The sequence below is a fragment of the Delphinapterus leucas genome, chromosome 21, assembly GCF_059928025.1.
Source record: "Delphinapterus leucas isolate spDelLeu-1000000601 "Yukka" chromosome 21, BTC_Dleu_Yukka2, whole genome shotgun sequence".
In the NCBI taxonomy this organism is placed as follows: Eukaryota; Metazoa; Chordata; class Mammalia; order Artiodactyla; family Monodontidae; genus Delphinapterus; species Delphinapterus leucas.
In genome coordinates, this window is record NC_143149.1 from 40707501 (window position 1) to 40713438 (window position 5938).

Sequence of the window (5938 nt, forward strand, 5' to 3'; positions counted from 1 at the left end):
GTTTTGAATGAGGATTGGTTATTGGATATAGGGTATGTATGTTTGTTATGTGTGGAGTTATTGTAGATTGATTTGGTAGTAGTATATTTTGGATTTTATGTAGTTGTTATTTATTTGTTGTGGAAATTGATATTTGAATTATGTAGTGAGGTTTTTGGTGTGATTTCAGTTTTTATGGTGTTTTATTATGGAATGTGTGTTTTTTTTTTTTTTTTGTTTTTTTGTTTTTGTTTTTTTTTTTTTTTTTTTTTTTTTTTTTTTTTTTTTTTTTTTTTTTTTTTTTGTTTTTTTTTTTGTTTTTTTTTTTGTTTTTTTTTTTTTTTTTTTTGTTTTTTTTTGTTTTTGTTTTTTTGTTTTTGTCTCTCTCTCTCTGTCTCTCTCTCTGTCTCTCTCTCTGTCTCTCTCTCTCTCTCTCTCTCTCTCTCTCTCTCTCTCTCTTTTTTTTCTTCATTTCTACTAAAGGTCACTAAATGAAGATGCGTTTGTTTCCAAATTAAGTTTCCTTTCGTTAAATTTGGTGGGAGTTTTTCCTAAGGATTGCATGGGAAGGTGTGTTTTCCTCATTCGTTTTAGTAGTTTTCCTCAGAACTTAGAAAATTAGAATTCTGCTGAATGATGAACATGCACTTCGCTTAGGTTTCTGCTAGGAAATCCATGCATTTTGTTGATTGTGGATTGTGAAAAGCAGCATGATTTTTAGCAAGGTTTTCTCTCCACTTCACATGAATTTTACAGGGCCAGGGCGGGGAGGTGGGGAGCCTTGGGGTGTCTGTTTTGAAGTTAAGGTCCTCTGAAACATCAGTAAGCGTTCGTGAACATACTCATGTGTACTTTTTTCCTCCGTTCAATTGGTCAGTTCATCTGAGAGAAGGAGAGCCTCATCACCGGCAAACAACATTCCGACACTTAATGAGAAAAAAAATTTCTGATGCTTTTGCTAAAAACTGCAGAGCCCCTTATTTAAACTAATGGAATTAAAAAGAAATCCCTAGTACCTAGGAACAGGACAAAGTGAAAGAAACACGACGCACAGACTTGGGGGAAAAAAGAAAGAAGAGGGAAAGAAAGAGAAAGAAAGAAAGAGAGAGGGAAAGAGCGAATTAGAGAGAAAGAAAGAGAGAGAGAAAGAGAGAGAGAGAAAGAAAGAGAGAGCGAGAGCGAGAGTGAGAGAGACAGAGAGAGAAAGAGAGAGAGAGAAAGAGATAGAAAGAGAGAGGGAAAGAGTGAAAGAGAGAGAAAGAGAGAGAGAAGGAAAGGGAGAAAGAGAGAGAGAGAGAAAGAGAGATAGAAGGAAAGGGAGAAAGAGAGAGAGAAAGAATTTGAGAGAGAGAGAGAGAGAAAGTTAGAGAGAGAGAAAGAGATAGAAAGAGAGAGGGAAAGAGTGAAAGAGAGAGAGAAAGAGAGAGAGAAGGAAATGGAGTTAGAGAGAGAAGGTAATGGGAGAAAGAGAGAATGATAGAATGAATTTGAGAGAGAGAGAGAATGAGGGAATGAATTAGAGTGTGATAGTGTTTGTTTGTGTGTGTGAGAGAGAGAGAGAGAGAGAGAGAGAGTGATTGAATGTATGAATGAATGAATGAATGAAAGAAAGAAAGAAAGAAAGAAAGAAAGAAAGAAAGAAAGAAAGAAAGAAAGAAAGAATCTCTCAGCCTAAAAGTTTTTGGAACAAACAGACAATCTATGATTTGGTAGGCAAAAAAAATATTTTTGGAACGTAAAGTTCTTTGAGACAAGAATGGAGAAGAAAAGAAGAAAAAAATAATAAGAATTCGGAACCTGAATCGGTCACGAACAGGAACTAGGAAGCCATGGTGAACGGGGTCTGTGACACCAGTGTTTCTGGACCGGCAAACGGATGACTCCATTTCATCACGTCTAGAAGCGTACATTTTCACACAGCATCACTTTTTTAAAATGTTTTTTCCCCAAAGTGATGCTAGAGGTGTGGACTCATGCATCGGAACATCTTTAGTCTTTCTGTAATAAGGAGACCGACGTAGGTCCACTGAGACTTGTTGAGCCACGAACGTTTCCGTAGGTCATCTTTGGAAACGATTTAGACGTTCCACGAATTCCCTCCCCATCATTCCGCTTACACCGACTCTAAAGTTCCTAAAGTGACCCAAAAGGTCTGGGAGAAACTGTTTTAAAGTAGGCCTACCAAAAAACATAACCTTCCTTAAGGAGTTCCTCCACCTAGAGCTATCGAAATCACTTGTTCTAAACCCCATGACGACGAGATGACCCGTGAACATTTCCTGAGACTCTAGACGGTGTCAGCCATCATCCCCAAGTTCTTTTTCTTGCTGACGAACTTGGTTCACTCCCGTGAACTTATTGGATTTGGGGTCGACGTAGATAGAAGAAAAGGATGACCTCGAATGCCGATCACCCTAAAGACATGCCTAGTTTCATAAAACCCATACCTCGACCTTGGCTATCCTCAGCCGGAGGGTTCATCCTAGATCACGTGAACTTGCAAAACCCTTTGGGTCCCTCTCTAGTAGACTGAATAATTCGGGAGTGCTTCCTCCGAAGCCCTTCAGGAGAGCTCTTTCCCAAGTTAACTGTGGCACTCGGATCCGTACGTAGGAGCAGGCGAGCTCTAGAAGGGAGCTACAGACGTACCTGTTACCAGGCCGTTTCCAGATTCTTGCACAGCAGTGCCATAGAAACGAAGATCGCTTCCACAAGACTCTAAGGTCAGCAAAGCGAAACATTTTTTATCATTATTTATTTTATTATTATTATTATTTTTATTAAAAGAGATAGCTGGTACACAAGGGAGAAGGCGGTGTGGGGGTGGGGGGTAGAGACACCTCCCCGAGTTGCTCTGATCACGGAAGGGAGAGTTTGTCTCGGGATCACCGATCATTTCCAGAAATCCTCCAAATTATCGGATCTGCAGCAGCCGGTTGCACGGTGGCTACCTATGGGGAATAGCAAGCGCTTCCACGAGGGGAAAGAAGCACATGAGAATTTTCTGCAAGAAAGCACAGGAACAGATAAGGGTTAAATGTACAGTGGAGCTCCTCGTCTTGGGACAACTAGGTATAGTCGTGGGTGTCTACAGAGGTAAAGTTAATCTTTTACTCCCGAGAGCCTCTTGTATGTGTGGGGTGTGTGTGTGTGTGTGTGTGTGTGTGTGTGTGTGTGTGTGTGTGTGTGTGTGTGTGTGTGGCGGGGGCGGTGTGTGTGTGGGTGCGTGTGGGCGGGTGTGCGGGTGTGTGTCTGAGACTCAGGCCCCCAGGGCCTCTGTTCTTTAGCTGGCAGGGCCTGTTTGGCCCTAGGCCACTCCCCAGTCCTTTACCAAAATGTCTGTAGGTCTGTCTCATGCGTACGTACGTACGTACGTACGTACCTACATACATACATACATACCTACCTACCTAGAGATCGACATGACCAGAGATTTCATAGCTTTCACTTAAAAACTTTTAGTCAGCCACGAAGCAGGTAGTACAATCGAAAATTCGCTCTCTTGCTTAGTCATAAAGAACCGTTGGAATAGGTGACGTTTACTTCCTCCGATGGCTAAGGCTTTTTATTATCTGTGGGGAAAGACTTTTAAGATTCGTGTTGGTCCCGAAGGAGACGGCGAATTAGTGTTTGGGTGAGGGAGCCCTTCCACCCGTTTGTATTCTTAAAGAGACCACTTCCCCCTCCCCTCCCCCGTTGTTAGCTTTTGGGTCTTTTGTTCGTTTGTTTCCGTTTTTGTTTTTCTGTTTTTTCTCTTTCTTTTTTTTTTTTTTTTTCCTTCCCTTTGGTTTCAGGTTCTACCTCATCCAGCCCACTGGCCTTAGTCTCAGTCAGGCCATCGCAGGCTGTGTTCACATTTCGGAGGCGGTAGAGATGTGCAAGATCAAGACAGTTCACCCAGAGAACTGGGCGGCGGGTGCCTTGCTGACATCGAAAAACTGATCTGCTCATCATGAAGCTCCATTTCCCCTCCTCGTCCTCCTCGTCCTCCTCGTCCTCCTCCTCCACCCCGTCCCCGTCCTCGTCCTCCTCGTCCTCGTCTTCCTCCTCGTCCTCGTCCTCCTCCTCGTCCTCGTCCTCCTCCTCCACCTCGTCCCCGTCCTCGTCCTCCTCCTCGTCCTCCTCCTCCTCGTCCTCCTCCTCCACCTCGTCCCCATCCTCGTCCTCCTCGTCCTCGTCTTCCTCCTCGTCCTCCTCCTCCTCCTCCTCCTCCTCCTCCTCCTCCTCGTCCTCCTCCTCGTCCTCCTCCTCCACCTCGTCCCCGTCCTCGTCCTCCTCCTCCTCCTCCTCCTCGTCCTCCCACTCCGCCTCCCACTCCTCCTCCTCCTCCTCCTCCTCCTCCTCCTCCTCCTCCTCCTCCTCTTCCTGTGTGCTGCTCTCTGTCAAGGAGAAGATTTCCAACTCAAATGCAGACCAGAAGATTTCTAGGTTCCAAAACTTCAGGGTTCCATGGATCATGGTGTCCAAAATCTGCACAGGGCCTTCAATAACGGCCCTCGTTCTCAGCGCACACAAGTCAACCCCAGACCAAGGCACCCTAAGGGCAAAAACCCTCTAAGGTTTCTCCCATTAGACCCCGAACATCAGCACACACCCCCTCCCCCGGTCTCTATTTCGTATCGCGTGCGCTCAGACAGACGGCAAACACATCGATCGATCATTTTCCTTTAGCGTGTTTCATGAACGTTGCACTGGCCGAAGAAACCTAGGTGTGTAAAAGCTCATCCCTGTGTAAAAGGCTTCGGCTTCTCAGTGAAGGCGTCGAGCCAAGGGACCCAGGCCCCTCTGTCAACTTTTCACTGGATTCATTGGCCTCACTGTTGTCCCAAGCGACGGCTGGTCAGATTTCTCATGGTCATTTTTTGCCTTCTGGCTTTAGAAAGGGTCTTCAACTGGGGTAAAAAGAGCAGGCTTGTTTGGGGCGCTTTCATGGTGGGGAGGAGGGCGTGGTGGCCCGTAGAGGTAGGTCCCTTGGATTCACCCAGTCTCAGGTAGTGCCCTATGCAAAACGTTTCTTCTCGTACCATCAGGGTCCTACCTTTGGAGAGTTTCCCTGCCTTAAACGTCCTCTGCCCTCCGCCTATTCATCCACCATCCACCCACCACCACCCCGCTGACCTGTTCATCCCGTCCATGGTTTTTCTCTTCCGAGAAAGAAGGTTACCTATGGCTCGTCCCCAGGCTATGTATGTGTCCATTCACCTCCTGAAAGACATGCCTCGGTCACCTCCGAGAGAGTTCTTGGCAGTGAGGAATAAAACCGCCACCGTCAAGGTCCGCGTGCAGGTTTCTGCGTGGACCTCAGCCTTTCGACTCCCCGCGTCACCTCGGGTCCATTCATAGCAAGGAGTCCCCCGAGGGCCGCGTCTTACGGTGAGAGTGTGTTTGGCTGTGAAAAACACCACCCCTGTACCCAGAGTTCCCAAAAGCGGGGGGGGGGGGGGCGGGGGCTGGGGTGGGGGTCGGGGTGGAGCTGAGGGCACGGCACGTCAGCATACCGAAGCGTCCGGAACCCCGAGGAGGCGGGCAAGGAAGGGAGGTGTCCCCGGGACAAAACCTTCCCTCCCCCGTCCTTAGGGTCGATGGCCGGGCCTGAGAATGCCATGGGCACGAGACGGATTTGTGAAACCAGAATTCCAAGAGAGGGGACCTGGCTGGCTGAGACCCCAAAATGAGTTTCTTTGGGGTTCGTTAGGGCGGCAGGCCAGGAGACACCCACCGTGTTCCACCCGACTCCCAAATGGGGCGAGTTTATCGAAGAGAAAAAAAAACAAAGCCAAACCAAAAGGAAACACACACGCAAACAGAAACCCCACCAAAACACACACACACACACACACACACACACACACACACGCGCGCGCGCGCGCGCGCACACACCACAATTCTGGGTGCGCTATCTCCTGTCCATGATTTCCCGTGCCTTTTGGGCATGGCCGATAGAGATGGACATGAAACG